Source organism: Podarcis filfolensis (assembly GCF_964270895.1).
Source record: "Podarcis filfolensis genome assembly, chromosome: 8".
NCBI classification, from domain to species: Eukaryota; Metazoa; Chordata; class Lepidosauria; order Squamata; family Lacertidae; genus Podarcis; species Podarcis filfolensis.
In genome coordinates, this window is record NC_139611.1 from 74421307 (window position 1) to 74439463 (window position 18157).

General features: G+C 47.3%; 1 long non-coding RNA gene across 1 annotated transcript in view; it reads left to right on the forward strand.

Annotated features, from left to right (window-relative positions):
* Positions 1-15344: 15344 nt before the first annotated feature.
* The window catches only part of LOC310769171, a 45279-nt gene continuing 42466 nt past the window's right edge, over positions 15345-18157 (forward strand). The window contains exon 1 of the long non-coding RNA XR_014551480.1: positions 15345-15361. This is a non-coding gene — a long non-coding RNA (uncharacterized lncRNA). The remainder of the gene's footprint in view (positions 15362-18157) is intronic.

The window sequence follows — 18157 nt, forward strand, 5'->3', positions numbered from 1 at the left end:
ATACCACCTTGAGCTCCTAGAGCAAAGGTAAATGTAATAACAGAGAGAGAGGCAGAGAGAAAGGAAGGAAGAGCAAAAGATTACAGGTCTTGAAGTTACCTATCAACAGTTAACACCTGGACAGCAGGCTAAGCAGTCAGGCACGTCACCTGGTCACAGTCGTCCCCACCATGTTAAGATATATTTATTTTTAAATTATAGTAATTATTTCTAACTTTGCATCTCTTGGGGCACGTGCAAATTTTATGCAGATCTGTGTTTTAATCCCTTTTTTTGCATGCATTTCCTCGCTTTAGGGTTTGTTTGTTTGTTTTTGGCAATGTGTTTATTGGCTACTTTAGTTTTTAGTCTGGACATGCACAAGCAAAAAAAACAAAACAAACAGCATACTTCTATGTCCAACCATGGAAGAGAGATGTGGCTCTTTAATTTTATTCTTTTTTCAAATAATGAGATTGCCTTCGAATCGCAAAGCATTAGCATTTCTGCCTCTGCTGCTTCCGGGTTTCATTGGAAACTAACAGAACACACAATTCAGTCAGTCGTAAAGGGTATTGTGACACTTTCCCCTGGGATCAGAAACAGCTTTCCAGCTTGGCACCAGGCAGATGGCCTAAGGCAGCTTTGCAGGTAGCCATGCATGGGACTCAGGCCAGAGCCAGCTAGGCAGACAAGCGGAGAAGGCTGCCTGTGGATTATACCCTTTTAAAATCAGGGGCACTGAGGGCTGCTAAAGCTGCTGCTGGGGTACCAGCAAGAAATTCAGGAAGTGTTCCTGGAAAAGAGAGGTAAGCCGTAAGAGGTCTAGCAGCCGTAAGATGCTGCTAGAATATGGACAGCTTGAGGCCTGATGTGCAAGACTTCTTTGGTCCCTTAGTTGCCTATTCGGCCTAAAACATGGATTTGGGGTGGAGAGAGAATGCTGGTTAAAGACCCTGGTAACATCTGAGATGTGCCCCAAGAGCACGAAAAAGAATCAGTACATATGTCAGAAGACCACGAACCTTAAGCACACCAGAAACCATCTTGGGTGTGGTAACAGCAGTCAGGATGGTGGGTATGCAGAGCAGGGCCTTCTTGATGGTGGCACCATTCATTTTTTCTTCCAAGTGAGATCAGGCAAGCCCCATCCCTGCAAATTTTGAAGGCATCTCCAACAAAACATTTGTGTTCTTCTGCTCTTAGGAGGATGTTCAACTGAATGAAATCCATTTAGCAGGAAGGCTGTTGTCTCTGTGTGCTGGTTAATTTTAAGGTTTGAGGGTGTTTTAAAGTTGTATTTTGTATGATTGCCACATGGCATGTTTGCCACCTTGAGAGGAGATTCTTCTTTAAAGTGCAATAAAAATCTACTAAAATAAGTAAGCAAACAGCACCGTACTTTCCTGAGTCCTTTTGGATGCAATGTTAACCTTGCTGTCCTACGTTTATTTTGAGATGTTACTACCATTTGCCCATCTGTAATGCTGTTTATATTTATATTTAAAATGTTTTATTGCAGCTTTTATGTAAACCACTCAGGGAACATGATCAAAGAGGACCATTAAAAAGAAGACCTGGATCTTCTGGATTCTGCTTCCAGGTTATTTCACAAGTGGAACCCAAATATGCTATCTCCCTACCCAATCTCCACCCTGTGGCACTATCAGAGGCTTCTAACAAAAGCCCGTCTCATTCAAGTCAGAGTTGGCCCCGATATGGGGAGGAGTCGGACTGTTCTGTGTACAGTCAGTAAGTCACACAGTTCAAGCTGGAGTTCACTCTTTATTAGAAAAAAGCAACCTTCACAGACTTGGGTTTCAGGCCTGATGAGCACAGCAACACTTGCCCTGTAGGTGATACGCAATGAAATCAGTTGCCGAGACGAAAAGCTCCCATCTCCCTACAGCTGCCTAAGTCCCCTCCTCTCCATGATTTTCCCCAAGCGATCAGAGACTGCCTGCATGCAGCCTGTCACTGCTCCACCCATTTCAGCCCTCTCCTGGTTCTGGGAGTCAAGGGAGGAGGAAGACACCCATGACTTCACCAGCCTGACTCATCTCTGCTTCTGGACCTCCCTCCTCCCACTCGCCTGCTTCAGCTTCTGTCTCTGATTCTGGTTTGCCACAGACTCTCCAAACCACTGAGCCCTGTTACCCCTTCGATTTCCAACACTTTCTCTTCCCAGTCTTCTCCCTCTTCTCCCTGTAACTGCTCTTTACTGTCCCACCACCGCTCCCTGGGCTCTGAGCCGCCTTCTTCCCTTGGTGGTTCTCCAGCTGGTTCCTCCCAACACTCCTCTGTGTTCAACCAGTCCATGACATTGGCTTAACTTTGCACCCCAAGTGTTTTTGCCTGGCTGGAATGTGTCCTTAAACTCTGATAATGCTTTTTGCTTGTCTGGATGGAGAATAGAGAGGGGTGTGTGTCTGTGTATAAACTACCCTGCTGTACAGAGCTACTCCACCTACCTCCAGTATGTAGCCCTCATAAGGGAATGTGGCTTTCAGGCTATAAAAGGTTCCCCATCCCTGGGTTAGGTAGTGGCAAAAGCTTCACCAAATAAACTTCCTGGGTGTTGTTATTGGCACAAGAAGCACCATTAAAACGAAAAAAGTGGCAATCTTATTGGGACGAAGATGTTTTCCCTTCACAGATACAGCTTAGCCATTATCTGAAGAACATTTTTATATGCTGTACAGTTGATTTGTTTTCCTAATTTGCACTTTGTGTGCAGAATTTGACCTTCCATCATGCAGAATAGGTTTCCATGTCGTCCCCTTCTTGCTACCAGACTCTTCTTTCTTCCTCGGCATCAAAGACTTTAGAAGCTGCCATAAACCCCATTAAACCTTGCCAGGGAAGCCAATTACCACCTGTAAACGCATTATACTTGATCAGCGAGGGACTAATCTGCCCGAAGTGGAGCTCAAATTGGGGGCTGAGAGACAGCAGCAGAACTCGGGCTAGTTTAGAAAGAAATGGATGAGCAAAAAAAACGGATCGCGAGAAAACTTAAAAGTGACCCCTGTGTGTTGCAGGATTGAGAACAGAGCCGGGATCATAGCAAAAGGGCAGCCCTGAAGTGGATTGTTCCTTCCAATTCTATCTCCTGTTAATTATGCCTGCCCCAGTTTGAGCCAATGATAATCCCTTTTATTCTGCATTATTTTCCATTTGTCCTTCCAGTGGGATGGCTATAAATAAACCACAGCAAACAACAACAGCATGTTAGAGAGCGAGAACTCGACAAGACAAGCAAAAGCCAAGGAGAGTCAGTACTGTAGTTAGAACTTGGAGCTGGGACCAGAGAAATGGGGGCTCAGGCCCCAGATCAGTGGAACATTTGAATCTGCCTTGCACTGAGTCAGACCATTGGCCCATCCAATATTGTCTACACACCAACTAGCTGCTGATTTCTAGGGCTTCAGAATGGAGTTCCTCCCAGCCTTATCTGCTATCCACTGAGCCACAGTCCTTCCTCATAAAGGATATGAGGGCTTAGTGAGGCTGCCCCACTCCCAAGTTTTCTCCATACATGCAAGCACCCTCACGGGCCATAGGGCTGCAATGAGGACAGTTATCAGGGATTTCAGTTGCGCTATCATCCAGCAGGGCTTCATTTAGCCTTTTGAAACGAGCCTCAGTTTCCCCGTGGTAACTCAAACTCAGGTCATGGATGCCGCAGCGCGATCAAGCTGCAAATTTACTTTCTGGGAAAAACGGAAGGAAATCAATCTCAGAGCAATCTTGTCCTGGATGTGGCTTACACATGAAAGCGTTTTTAGGTACTGTACTGTGAAAAGTTGCATTCAACTTTTCTGAAGATGGTTAGTTTGCAAGAGGGGCATGGCCTGCCCTTCAGATACCAGGTTTGCAAGAGACAATGTACAACTATAATCCAGTGATCTCACTGAGAGATCTGCTTCTGCTTTTTCTGCTATTTGATGTCCATGCATCGGAGGCCATATTACAGTTGACAACTGTCCAAAACTGATCAGGTAAGAAGTTGAGGACACAATTCTCCCTTGAATACCCAATGCCCAGGATTTTGAAGGCTTTTCAGATGGGGTAGGCACATATTTTCTCCTTTACGACACAACCTCAGCATGACAGGATGGCTTTCTGCCTGCCACATTCTTTAAGGCTGACATCTGTCTGGCTTTTCTTGCCCATATCTTATGGGGCTGGTGATCTACGGCCAGCGTCGGACCAACCCTTGACCCAGATTATCCAAATCCAGAAATAGTTTGAGAAGAGCACCTTCTCTACTGTGCCCCTTCTCTCTCTCTCTTTTTAAGGGCGGAGAGAGCAGGTGACTTTTAATATTCCGTGGTTAAGAACATTAGGAAAATCTAGTCCAATATTTTGTGTCAGCAATAGCCAACCAGATGCCTCTGAGAAGGCCCTCCCTTGCTGCTAGTTTTTAGCAGCTCATCTACAGAGGTATTCCACCTTTGAATTTGGAGATTCCATTTAGAACATAGGATGCTGCCTTGTCACAAGACTATTTACCCTTCAGTATTGTCTATTCTGGCTGGCAGCCTCAGCCAGAGGTCTTGCCCATTACTTGCAACCTAATCCTTTTGACTGTTGATGCTAGAAATTGAACCTAGTAGGACTCGTAGAAAGGAAAAATGGGGTGGGCCTTGGTATGTGCCCACCAAAGTCAACAGGTCCATTCGGGTGGCACCACGAAAGGCCTTCCAGTGAGTGGTCTTTTCTTGATTTCTACCATGCAAAATACACTTCAGGGATTCGTTTTCTGAACTGGGCCCGACCCAATCCTTGTCCTAGGCATGTCGTACTTGCACAGAAGGCAAACAGGCCCTCAACCATACCCTCCAACATTCCTCCAATGAAAACAGGGACGTCTCATTCCATAATGACATCTGAAGGCAGCCCTGTTTAGGGAAGCTTTTAATGTTTAATAGACTGTATTTTAATATTTTGTTGGAAGCCGCCCAGAGTGGCTGGGGAAACCCAGCCAGATGGGCGGGGTATAAATAATAAATTATTATTATTATTATTATGCTAATTTTACTATTTATACCCCACACATCTTACTGGGTTGCCCCCAGCCACTCTGGGCGGCTTCCAACATATATAAAAAAAAATAACAAAACATTAAACATTTTTCTAAAAACCTTCCCTATACAGGATTGCTCCATACCCTCCAGCATTTCTCCAATGAAAATAGGGACATCCAATGAAAATAGTACAGGCCTTGCCCCACTCTAACAAAGTTGCTGTTGTTTTGTTTGTTTCTGCCTGGCATTTCTTAGCTCGCCAAACTGGCCACTCTTCCTCCTGTTGCACACCAGCGAGCAAGTGTAAGTGGATAATGACCGCCTCGCTTCGCCGCAGAACGGACTGCCCAGCCACTTCCAGGTCAACCCTAAAATGTCAAGAAAAGGAGTGGGGCCTGCAGCTGCTAGGCAAACCGTGAGGCGCTCCTTGGGCCTAGCTAGGCAGCATAACCAGGTAGCTGGGACCCTGGGAGTAAAAGTGTCTGTAGACGCACAAGCTGAAGGGTGTGTGTGTGTGTGTGTGTGTGTGTGTGTGTGTGACACACAATGGATGTGCACACCTCCGGTGCTTTATCCAAGAAATCAAGAAACTAGGGCATGCGGTGCCAGTTCGGGCTAAAAAAATTCCACACATCAGGGCTGCCGCAGGCTGTGAATTCTTGTGGCCTATTTTAAGCTTTAAAATACCCAGCCATTTTAGAGGGCAAAACCAGGCCATAAGATATTGCACTTCCCATGTCAAAGACAGTTGAATTCTCAGACGTTTCAAGCACTGCATTCTCGTTGCCTAGGCTTAATCCGATCACGGAAGTCACCTTCGTGTCAAAGCAGTCTTTCCCCCCTTTCTTTTTCCTTTCCCCTTTTTTTGCAAGCCGGCTGGATTCGACTTATCGCTGTGCAACAGCAACGCAGAGTTTCTTGGTGGTGTTCTTCTGCAAAGACTTTGCTGCTACAATTCATGACCTAGGCTTTGAGGCCTGGCCAAAAGTTTCTGTGCAATAATTGTGTTTCCAGAGTGGAGGGGGTCGGCGGCCTCTGAGACTGGCTGCAGGAATGAAAATCCATGCAGGATATCTCACCACACCCTCTGACTTGTGTGTACAGCTCTTTTCTCTCTCCCAATTGTGATGTCCCAATGACAGTGCAGTAAAACAGGTAAGCAATACTGAGAAGGAGGCTTGGAGGCACCTTGGTAACAAAAGCACGCACTCCAAAATTTATCTAATGAAATTAGGAACGTCCTATTCAATAATAATAATGTTGTTGTTGTTGTTTAGTCATTTAGTCATGTCCGACTCTTCGTGACCCCATGGACCAGAGCACACCAGGCACTCCTGTCTTCCACTGCCTCCCGCAGCTTGGTCAAACTCATACTGGTAGCTTCAAGAACACTGTCCAACCATCTCGTCCTCTGTCGTCCCCTTCTCCTTGTGCCCTCAATCTTTCCCAGCATCAGGGTCTTTTCCAGGGAGTCTTCTCTTCTCATGAGGTGGCCAAAGTATTGGAGCCTCAGCTTCAGGATCTGTCCTTCCAGTGAGCGCTCAGGGCTGAATCCCTTAAGAATGGATAGGTTTGATCTTCTTGCAGTCCATGGGACTTTCAAGAGTCTCCTACAGCACCATAATTCAAAAGCATCAATTCTTCGGCAATCAGCCTTCTTTATGTTCCAGCTCTCACTTCCATACATCACTACTGGGAAAACCATAGCTTTAACTATACGGACCTTTGTCGGCAAGGTGATGTCGCTGCTTTTTAAGATGCTGTCTAGGTTTGTCATTGCTTTTTTCCCAAGAAGCAGGCGTCTTTTAATTTCGTGACTGCTGTTTCACCTTCATTAAAAGGTTATTTAATTCCTCCTCACTTTCTGCCATCAAGGTTGTGTCATCTGCATATCTGAGGTTGTTGATATTTCTTCCGGCAATCTTAATTCCGGTTTGGGATTCATCCAGTCCAGCCTTTCGCTTGATGAATTCTGCATATGTTAAATAAGCAGGGAGACAATATACAGCCTTGTCGTACTCCTTACCCAATTTTGAACCAATCAGTTGTCCCATATCCAGTTCTAACTGTAGTTTCTTGTCCCACGTAGAGATTTCTCAGGAGACAGATGAAGTGATCAGGCACTCCCATTTCTTTAAGAACTTGCCATAGTTTGCTGTGGTCAACACAGTCAAATGCTTTTTCATAGTCAATGAAACAGAAGTAGATGTTTTTTCTGGAACTCTCTAGCTTTCTCCATAATCCAGCGCAAGTTTGCAATGTGGTCTCTGGTTCCTCCGCCCCTTTGAAATCCAGCTTGCACTTCTGGGAGTTTTCTTTTTTTAAAAAAAAATAAATAAAATTTTATTAAAGTTTTACAGAAAAGAAAAGTAGAAATTCTCAGAATAAAAAAAACCATAAGTTACAGAAAAAAGAAACACACAAAGATACAAGAAAAAAAATCACAACTAATTAAGAAAAATTAAATTTAAACAAAAAACAAAAAATAAAAACAGATCCATTATTCCCAATAACCTCGAATTCATATGCTTATGTTCTTGACCTCCTCACGCCTCCCCCTGCACTTCTGGGAGTTTTCAATCCACATACTGCTTAAGCCTGCCTTGTAGAATTTTAAGCATAACCTTGCTAGCATGTGAAATGAGCGCAATTGTGCAGTAGTTGGAGCATTCTTTGGCACTACCCTTCTTTGGGATTGGGATGTAGACTGATCTTCTCCACTCCTCTGGCCACTGCTGAGTTTTCCAAACTTGCTGGCATATTGAGTGTAGCACCTTAACAGCATCATCTTTTAAAATTTTTAAATAGTTCAGCTCATCACTTCCACTGGCCTTGTTATTAGCAGTGCTTTCTAAGCCCCATTTGACTTCACTCTCCAGGATGTCTGGCTCAAGGTCAGCAACCACACTACCTGAGGTGTACGAGACATCCATATCTTTCTGGTATAATTCTTTTGTGTATTCTTGCCACCTCTTCTTGATGTCTTCTGCTTCTGTTAAATCCTTACCACTTTTGTCCGAAGCTGTACGCCGGCTCCCTCAGCCAGTAAAGCGAGATGAGCGCTGCAACCCCAGAGTCGGCCACGACTGGACCTAATGGTCAGGGGTCCCTTTACCTTTTACTTTGTACGAAAAGTTCCTTTAATAATAATACCCCGTCCATCTGACTACCACTCTGGGTAGCTTCCAACATATACATAAACAATAAACATTTAAAAACTTCCCTATAAAAGGCTGCCTTCAGGTGTCTTCTAAAGGTTGTATATTTACATATTTCCTTGGCTTGGGGGGGTCACATAACTCCACACCCACCAACACTGATCCAATGTAAATAAGGATGTCCTACCATACCCTCCCAAAATTTTCCTAAGGAAAAGCGGGACATTCCAGGATCAAATAATCAGAAACCAGGACGGCTTCTGTAAGTCTAGGACTGTCCATGGAAAACAGAGTCACTTGGAGGGTCTGCAAAGGCATTCAGACCCAGTTATAGTACAGACAGTAATCTATCTGTTGACAATAGGAGTCACAAGCCTTTTTTTGCCTCTGCGTGTGGGGGAAGATCCAGAGCTTATGCCCTCAATAAAAGCCCTTCTGCTGGATCACACCTACCTAATCCAGCCAGATGCGCAAGTAGGACATGAGCACAACGGCACTCTTCCTCGCTCAGGTTTCCCTCTGGCTCATAGGCATCATGGCAAGTTGCAAAATGCACTTATGTAAGAAGAACGCTGCTGAATCAGGCCAAAAGCCCATCTAGTCTAGCATCCTGCCATCACAGTGGCATACCCTCCAACATTTATCTGATGAAAATAAGGATGTCATCATCATCATCATCATCATCATCATCATCATCATCATCATCATCTTTATTCCCCATCCATATTACTGGGTTGCTCCAGCCACTCTGGGCGGCTTCCCACATATATAAAACATTAAACATTTTTTAAAACTTCCCGATACAGGGCTCATAGCTGTCAACCGTCCCTTATTTGGCGGGAAAGTCCCTTATCCCAGCGCTGTGTCCCGCTGCTGTCCCTTATTGATGATGTCCCTTAAATTTCCCGGGTTTCAAAAGGAAGCAGCTCCTCTCCCTCCCTGCCTGCCGGCCAGGGAGGAGGGAGGCTCCAACTGTGTTGCTTGGCTGCGTTGCTCACCCAATAAGGAGTCTAAGAACGACTGGGGGGTGGAGCTTGCATGCCTTGTGCCGATCAAATTGGCTGCATTGCCTGGGGACTCGCCTTTGCTCAGTGCTTCCCAGCGGAGAGGTGACAGTGGTTTTCCTTGCTGCATCCCCTTTGCCGGGTTGCTGCGCTGTGGGAACCACGGCTTGAGGCTTCGTTTGGCTGCTGGCTGGGCTTTCTGCCTTTGGCTCGGAGCGGCTCAGAAGTTGAACATACCTGTGTTCAGAAAATCCCTTTTGGCTGCTGAGCCCTTATTTTCGAGGCTGCTGGTTCCTTATTTTCAAATCTGTAAGTTGACAGCTATGACAGGGCTGCTTTCAGATGTCTTCTAAAGGTTGTATATTACTTATCAGCGTAAGCTAGAGTCCAACATGGCGGCAAGAGCTTTGGGGCAGCCCACCTAGGACAGTCTCACAACTCACCTGTGTGTCCTGTCCCACTGGTTGAAGAGCTATGCTGCATTCCAGTCCATTCCTCCCAATTTTTCGTGCCCCTCCTGGCAACAAACAACATTCTGAAGTCTCTGAGCATGCTCAGTTCCCATTGGGCTGTTTTTGGGTGCATGGCATGGCATACCCCCTATAGATTTTAGCCTAAATCTTGTTTCCTACTTTACAAAGCTTGGGGTGCCCTTGCCCATGCTTATACCTCCTCTTCCTTGTTTCTCTGTATCCCCATTTTGGCTTCACGGCCATCATAACTCATCACTTGAGTTCACTATTAATGCATGAGACAATCCATACACAGTCGTACCTTGGATCCCGAACGCCTTGCAAGTCAAACGTTTTGACTCCCAAACGCCACAAACCTGGAAGTGAGTGTTCCGGTTTGCGAATGTTCTTTGGAACCCAAAGAAGAGCCAGTGTGGTGTAGTGGTTAAGAGTGGTAGATTTGTGATCTGGGGAAACGGGTTCGCGTCTCCACTCCTCCGCATGCAGCTGCTGGGTGACCTTGGGCTAGTCACACTTCTCTGAAGTCTATCAGCCCCACTCACCTCACAGAGTGTTTGTTGTGGGGGAGGAAGGGAAAGGAGAATGTTAGCCGCTTTGAGACTCCTTCGGGTAGTGATAAAGCGGGATATCAAATCCAAACTCTTCTTCTTCTTCTTCTTCTTCCGATTGGCTGCAGGAAGCTCCTGCAGCCAATCAGAAGCCGCACCTTGGTTTCCGAATGTTTTGGAAGTTGAACGGACTTCTGGGATTGGGAGCTTTGTCCATTGTAAGTATTTTATTACTTATTGCATCCCTCCGCCAAAGCACTCAACATGTTTCCCCCCTTATTATATTCACAACCTCCGTAAAGTTGGCAAAGCTGAGAGAGTGGGAATGACTGCCCCAGAGCCACCCTATACCTGCCGTGAAACAAAGGATGTAATAAATGAGGTGCATTGTTATTTATTTGATGTGTCAGCAGCCCTATACCAAAAAAAAAAAGGGGGGTTCTAGAAAACTTAGAATAAAAATCCACTGAAGACCCAAGTGGTCTCTGGTCAGGCAGTGCCCTCCATTAGCCAGCCTGAAGTGATAGCTGCCACATTTCCTGGGGAGAGATAGCCTGATCACAGTTATACATGCCTTGTCCACAATTACATTAGATCGCTGCAATGCCTTGTCCTTAGGGCTGCCTTTGAAGACTCTTCAGGAACTTGAGTTAATACAAAACGCAGCTGCTAACTGGAACCGGCTAGGGATAGGCTTGTGTGACATCATCTTTGATGTCATTTGGGCGCCACTCAAAGACCTTATTAATTGCACAAGGAGCCCCAGCATTTCATATAAGCCAAAGCTGTTCCTGATTATGGTTTTATCTGTTGGGCCAAATTTCAGGGCTCTGTTTTCATTTCGGTTTCTGCTATTTTATTCTATATGGGTTTTATTTCTTCAATGGTTTTATCACTGTACCATAAGTCACACTTTTTTCTTTTTCTTTAACTGAAGGGTGGCATAGTTTTCTTCTAAACTTTTTTTTTTAAAAAAAAAAATTAAAGCACTGGGGAAAGTCAACCAGTTTTTACTTCCCGTTTTAGATTATTGTTTATTATGTCCGAAATGGGACAAACTGAAACTGCACCAACCATGACTGTTCCTGGAGAGGGATAGTTTTGCGACAGCAGTCCATATACTTGTAAGCTCACAATTAGACTAGTACAATGCACTGTATGTGGGGCTGCTACTTGCACTGGGTTCAAAACGTGCAGGCAGCTAGTGTACAATGCAGCTGCCTGGGTGGGAGGTGGGGGAACCTCAGCTTTTGCACATATCACACCAGTGTTGAGAGATCTGCACTGGCTGTGCATTAGCTGCTGAGCCAAGATTTTGCTGTTGACATTTAAGGCCTGAAACAACTTGGGACCAGGATACCTGGCAGACTGTCTCGCCTGATACAAACCAAGCTGATCTTTCAGATCTTCTGAGACCTGGTCTAATCACAACCAGCATGGTGACAACATGGGAGCAGTCCTTCTCGCTGATAGCACCCACCCTCTGAAATGCCCTCCCTTGGGTAATTTGCAAGGCAAAGGCAAAAATGACCTTTAAAAGCCTTTTTTAAACTTACATGTTTACGCTGCTTTCGTGGACTTTGACTCTTAATTTTTAATTTTGTGGACAGCTAAGATTTATTTGTGATATACAGTTGCTTTCTGGGTTGTTGGGTTTTTTGTGATTTTCAGGAAATTCTATTGAATGTTGTTTTGATATTTTCATGCAAACATAAAAAAATAAGATAGGTAGCCGTGTTGGTCTGCCATAGTCAAAACAAAAAAAAAATTTTCCTTCCAGTAGCACCTTAAAGACCAACTAAGTTAGTTCTTGGTATGAGCTTTCGTGTGCATGCTTCAGTGCTTATTTTTTAGAAAAAGAGGTGCCAGAACTCACCATGAACCCTTGTTTTCTTATAATGACAGCGGTGCCCATCTGAGAGGTGCCAGAACTGAGTTCCGGTGACTTTTGGCTGAAAAAAAAGCCCTGGCTATGGTTACTCTTAACTATGGTTAAGGAAAAGCATGCCAACTTTATTCCTAAACCACAGTTTCAGGTTTAGACATAATAATAAACTGTGGTTAATTGAAAATTGAAGTACAGTTGTACCTTGGTTGAACGTTTTGGCTCCCAAATGCCGCAAACCCAGAAATGAGTGTTCCAGTTTGCAAACGTTCTTTGGAAGCCGAATGTCCGGCGAGGCTTCCGCAGCTTCCAATTGGCTGCAGAAAGCTCCTGCAGCCAATTGGAAGCTGCGCCTTGTAAGTCAAACGTTTTGGAAGTCGAACGGACTTCCGGAACGGCTTCCGTTCAGCTTCCAAGGTACGACTGTATAAGCTTCCAATCACCTCCCTATCAACGTGCCATAGGACAGAGAAAGGGTGGGAGGATGCATAAAAGCCTGTGTAATATTGCCAAACCATAGGTGAGCATTGTGTCCAAAACATTCGAAAACCAAAGCACGGCTTCTGACTGGCTGCAGGAAGCCCCGCCAGACGTTCGGCTTCCAAAAATAGTTCACAAACTGGAACAGTCACTTCTGGGTTTGCAGCGTTCGGGAGGCAAAACGTTCAGGAACTAATCTGTTCGAAAACCAAGGTACAACTGTACAGTGTTGTGTAACTTAAGGACCACCTTCTTCCATGAGAACAGTGGTTCCATCATGGCAACACTTGGGGGGCAGAAGTCCAGGCCCCCACTCAGTTGAATGTGTAGAAGGTCCACCAAACACAGCAGAGCTAACTTACCACACTTAGAAGTAAGTCATTAAGTCCAATGTTCAAAGTATAAAATTACCTAACTAAACCACTGTGTAAGATCGAACCAAAACTCTTCCCCATGTCTTGGAAGCTCTGCTTGAAATTTCTCTGCCATCCGCACTTCCACATCACTTTTATTTTTATAAAAGTCCTCAAGAAAATACATCAACATTTCAGTGCAGACTTCTCCTAATATATGTATTACTGTGCCATTTTGCCTAACATACACATTTTTGCAAAACAATCTACCCTCTATTATAACACATTGTTAATTTTGCTAACATGTGGATTTTCATGCACATTTTCTTCTAGCATGTGCACTTTTGTACACATTACTTGGCTGGAGTACTGCATTGCAAAATTCAGAGACGTATGGATTTCAAAAGTTGCCTGTGTTTCGGTAAGTATGAATTTGGTAGTTTTATCTTTAATGTGAACTGAATCAAATTTCTTCCCTATCCATATCCGGGACAGAGTGAAACATCTGGGGAAGATTCTTTCTGCCCTCTTTCTCCTGGTTTTTAGAAACTGGGGTCAGTTTCTGTTTATTGAGTCTTCATCCTATTCAGGAGATTAGAGGACATAGCATCCAACAAACACTACCCCACACTGTCCAGTGCATTTCCCCCTAACTTTCCATATCACAAAATCCCCATTTGGGGGTGAGAAGGTTTGTTGTGCAAAATCTTCAAATCAACGCACTGCAAAACCAAGAGTTTACCAGTGCGTGACTGAATCACACCCCAAAATAGTGGCAGTCTGGAAGCATCCTGGATTAAAGGGTTGTTTTTATTAGACACCTTCTAGGCTCTCCAGTTATCTATAAGCTTTCTTGTTTGCTCTTATTAGTTTTTGTTTGTTGGTTTCCGGTTTGTTTTTCGTTCATCTCATTTGTTGTATATTTTTCTGATTATTTTATTTGTGCTGCTTTGCTTGCTATGTGTGACACATTTTCCAGATTTAAAATGATTTTGTAAGCCCGTCGGGCCAAAAGGAGAGATAAAAATATGTATATGACATTTTTGAAAGGGGCTCTTTCTTGAGCCTCTTGAGGTTTCGTCACTTCATTCATAATTCCCTGCTAATTTAAGATTTTGGGAGCCTTACCCTTTGATTAGGAGTGACTTGCATGGGGCAGGAATACCGTTTCCTTGAAGGAAATGCCAGCTAAGCTGTAGTAGCCACACTGATAAGTCCACTTTCTAGTTTAAATTTTGGGCAATATTTCCCAGAATTTGCCAATGCAGAGGCCCAGATCAGAATTGGTTTGCTTGTTCAATGGCAGCAATAAGATTAAGGAAACAAGCACTGGAGACTTCCTTTGAATCTTTTCCAGGGTCTACCTAGGAGATGGGGAAGCCTTGCTCAGCTGATGGGGAAAGGAGGGTCTCTTCCTTCCAGGTTGTTCAAGAGAAACCTAGAGAGCTTGGGGAATCAAAGATGGGCCCAAGCTCCAGACCAGGCCCTCCTATGTGCTTAGAGTGAGTTCAGAGGATGGAAATCCATCAAAGGACTGCTTGCCCGATCTATACCGAGCAGGATCCTTCCCCGTACGCGCTGGCAATGCTAGAGGACTGGGACCTTTCTTTGGAACGCCAGTTTCCCCCTTAGCTAAGCGGGAAAGGAGAGCAGACTCTTCCAGCCACCGTTTGGTGCCCTACCTAGAGTTTTTATGGCTACTGTGCATCTTGTTAGTCCCTGATTGGCACCTGACGGCACGCCTCCATGGGCGAGGGAAGCACACTCCACACATGCCCAGGGGCAATTACCAGGAGGGATCCAACTCTGGCACTGCAAAGAACCTCGCGCCTGCTGGGCCCTCTCTCCGTTTATAATCTCTTCCCCTGCTTATCACTTGACCCAAGTCAGCTGGCTGCGGCCGGGTGGGATGAGGGAGAGAGAGAGAGAGATCAGGGACCCAGGAGTCCTGCTTCCTCCTCCTCCACCACCCAAACTCAGCCTTCCTCCTCCTCCCCATCTAGCTGTGTTAGGGCACCAGACCAGACCCCGTGCAGCCTCCCCCCGCCAACGAAGCGGGCGACGGGCGAGCGCGCCTGCTGCAGCCCGGAGCTTTGCTGCTTAGCGCAGTCCAGCGGCTCAGGCTCAAACCAGCCACTCCAGGGCGAGCGAGGGGGGGAGTCGGCTGCTCCGCTTTGCTTTCTTTTCTCTTCCCTCCGTCTCTCTCTCTCTCCCTCGCTCTCCCACCCCTTTCTTTTCCGGGAGGGGATCCAATATCCCGCCCCCCCTTCTCCAACCAATGACATCACCAGCACCCCCAAAGAGCCTCTCCCAGCATGCAGCGCTGGCTGGCCCCGGAGACTTGGTCTTCGTTGCCGGTGGAGACGCAGAGGAGGAGGAGGCGGAGGAGGAGGAGGAGGAGGCTGGTGGCGGCGGCGGCAGCAGCAGCAGCAGCGCTTCGGGTCCTGGCAGGTGAGTGCACGGCGAGGCTTGAAATTAAAGATCGGTGGCGGCAGAGAGCGGTGGAGGGGGGGCGTCCTCCCCTTCCCGAGCCATCGCTGCCTGCACTGAACCGGGGCAGGGGGCATGCCCTTTTTGCACTCCTCTATCCCTCCCTCTTTCCTCTTCTCTCTGCATCCGCAGCAGCCCCTTTGCCTTGCCTTCCCCGCTAATCTCTTTCTCCTTCTGCCATCTCCCTCCCTCGCCAGCTTTCCCTTCTGACTTTCTCCTGTCAACCTTATCTGAGGCTCCTTCCTTCCTTCCCTCCCGCTGGAAGTTCAGTGGCTTTACTCCCCGGTAAGTGGCCTATGGCAGCCTCCCAGCCCCCTTGTTCCTCCTTCTCTCCTCGTCTCTGCTGTCATTCTCCTGCTCTCCGAGCCCGCTTCCCAAATCTCCTTTCCTCGTATCTTGTGGATCCACCCCCCTCCCCGATCCCGTCCTTCCTAACCCTCTTTTTCCTCCTCCTTAACCTTCTTCCTCTGCAAACCCTACTTCTGCATTTTTTGCGGGGTGGCGGCGGCAATTCTGCTGCTTTTTCTCCCTTTTCAGCACCCCGCCCCCCTCCCCGTTTTCCTCCTGCCCTTGAGTTCATGCATTGCTTCGTTCCCCTCCCTCGTCCAGCAACCTGACATCTCCCCTCTCTCCGTCCTTCTGTCCGTCCTCTCCCGCCGCCGCCGCCGCCAGCCTCGCCTCCTTTCACTCCTGGGTTTCTTCTTTTAGCTCTGAGTTGCGGAGAGACCCCCTTTCTCTCTCCTCCTTTTACCCGCACACCCCGCGCGCGCGCTCCGCCGCCGCCCCACCAATTCTGCAAGATGCAAAGAAGGGCAAAGCTGCCTTCTCCCCTGCAGGTGCAGCAAAACTCCTGGGCTGGACAGCCGCCCCCCACCCTCCCCTCTTTCCCCTCCCTCCCCGTTTCCCCTGCGGGGCCCCTTTCTAACTCAGCCTCTCGCGCTGTGTATTTTCCTGTGCAGAAGCCTGGAAAAAAAAAGAGAGAGGGGGGCACACACGCGCACACACGAAAGAGAAGCAGATTGGACTGGAGGTCAAGTTCGGAGAGAGGGGAACCAGGAGCCTGGGAGGAGAAGGAGGAGGGGTTCCTACTCTCCCCGCACACCACCAAATCAGAGCAGAGGGGTCGGCAAGAGAATGGCAGGCAACTTCCCTCCCCATCCACCTTGTAAGATGCGCGTTCTTTGTTCGTCTGGATCGCTTTCCCCCTCCACCCCGCGCGCCCACTTTTTGGGAGCTCTTAACTGGGGGAAAGAGAGGATCACCGCAAGCCCCCTCCCTTCCCCCCCGAGGATCAGGTAGGTCGGCAGGGCGGGGTGAGGGGCGCTGCAATGGGAGGCTGCTCCGAAGGAAGGAAGTTGAGGCGCTGGGGCCGCTTGGAAAAGATAGGAGGGTTCCTTTTGCAGGAGGGTTCTGCCCTCGAGCGCAAAGTGAGGGGAAGGCAGTGCGAGCCCCGTGTTTACTCGAAAGCAAGCCCTACACTTCACGGGGGCTTGCTCGTAAGAGTTGGGCTGCAGCATAAGAATCGTAGAATCCCCTTGATACTTTCCTCTTTCCCCCCGCCCGCCTCTTTTCTGTCATCTTTCCTAGGATTGGTACTGTACTGTGCATTGCAATAAACATTGCGAAGGGGACCCCTTTCAGATGTTTATTCCCCCCCCCCACATTAATGCACATATTTCGAGGGGAGGGGTGGAGGCGTTTCTGCAAAATCAAAAGGAAAAGCGACTGTCAGGACACTTGGGTTCCTTTCCTGGGAGCCGGAAGAAAAGTGCAAAGTGGGTTGGAGCAAGCAGGCTGTGGATTGAGGCGCTCCTTGAATGGGGAGCGGGGATCTTGAAGGGGGGGTGGAGCGGAAGATTGCCTTGGAAGTGGGGCCTGTAGGATTTGTGTAAGGTGGCTGCAGGCGAATCAGATCCGGAGATCATGAATTGTTTTCCAGTTACGCATTGGGCATCTTGGGCGAAGGTTTGGGGTCTTGGCATCTGGGGGTGGGGGAGGAACACAAATCCGGGCAACCTCCTTGGGAGACAGCAGCAATTCTCTCTTCCCTGCCACCCTGTCTGGTTTTGCTTGCCTCTCCCCCTCGCTCTCTTTCGTCTGTCCCTGAATTCTGCCATTCCACTGCCCATATAATTTATTCATCCCAAGATGCACCACTCTGCAGTTGCAGGCAGGAATGGGGGAGGGGGGCCCAAAGAGCTTGCCCCCCCCCAATGACTCTACATTTTGCTTCTGCTTGCAGCCCCTAACCTGTCCTCCGTGGAGCAGGGGAGGAGGGCATTGTGGGAGGTTTGGGGCATCCATGGAGCTGAAGAGGTGTGCGTGTGCCCCCCTCCCCGCTAACGTTTAGGGGTGGGGAGGGCAATGCAACACGAGAGTAGGAGGAGCCCAGGGAAAGCACCGAGGAGAGCTTGGTGTTGAGGCGGGAGAAGGGAGATGGGGCATTTTCAGGGTTTGAACAGCGTCTCCCTTCCGTGCCCTCCCCCTTTTGACTTGGAACTTGCAGAGTGTAAATGTTATTCTGCTGAGATTCGGGAAGGGGTGGGGTTGAGAGCAGGAGAGCATGTCTTTGGGATAGAGCTGGAAACACTCTTTCATTTGGAGGTGGTTTGCATGATCTGCTGAAATAGGTTGACTGAGGATTTGGAGAAGTAAAGATGAATTTAGAGCAAGGGTGGCAGCTAGGATTCCAGACTCCTCTTCCCTCTCCCTCTATTCCGAAAATCACACCTCTTTCCATCTTGGCAGGATCAGGTA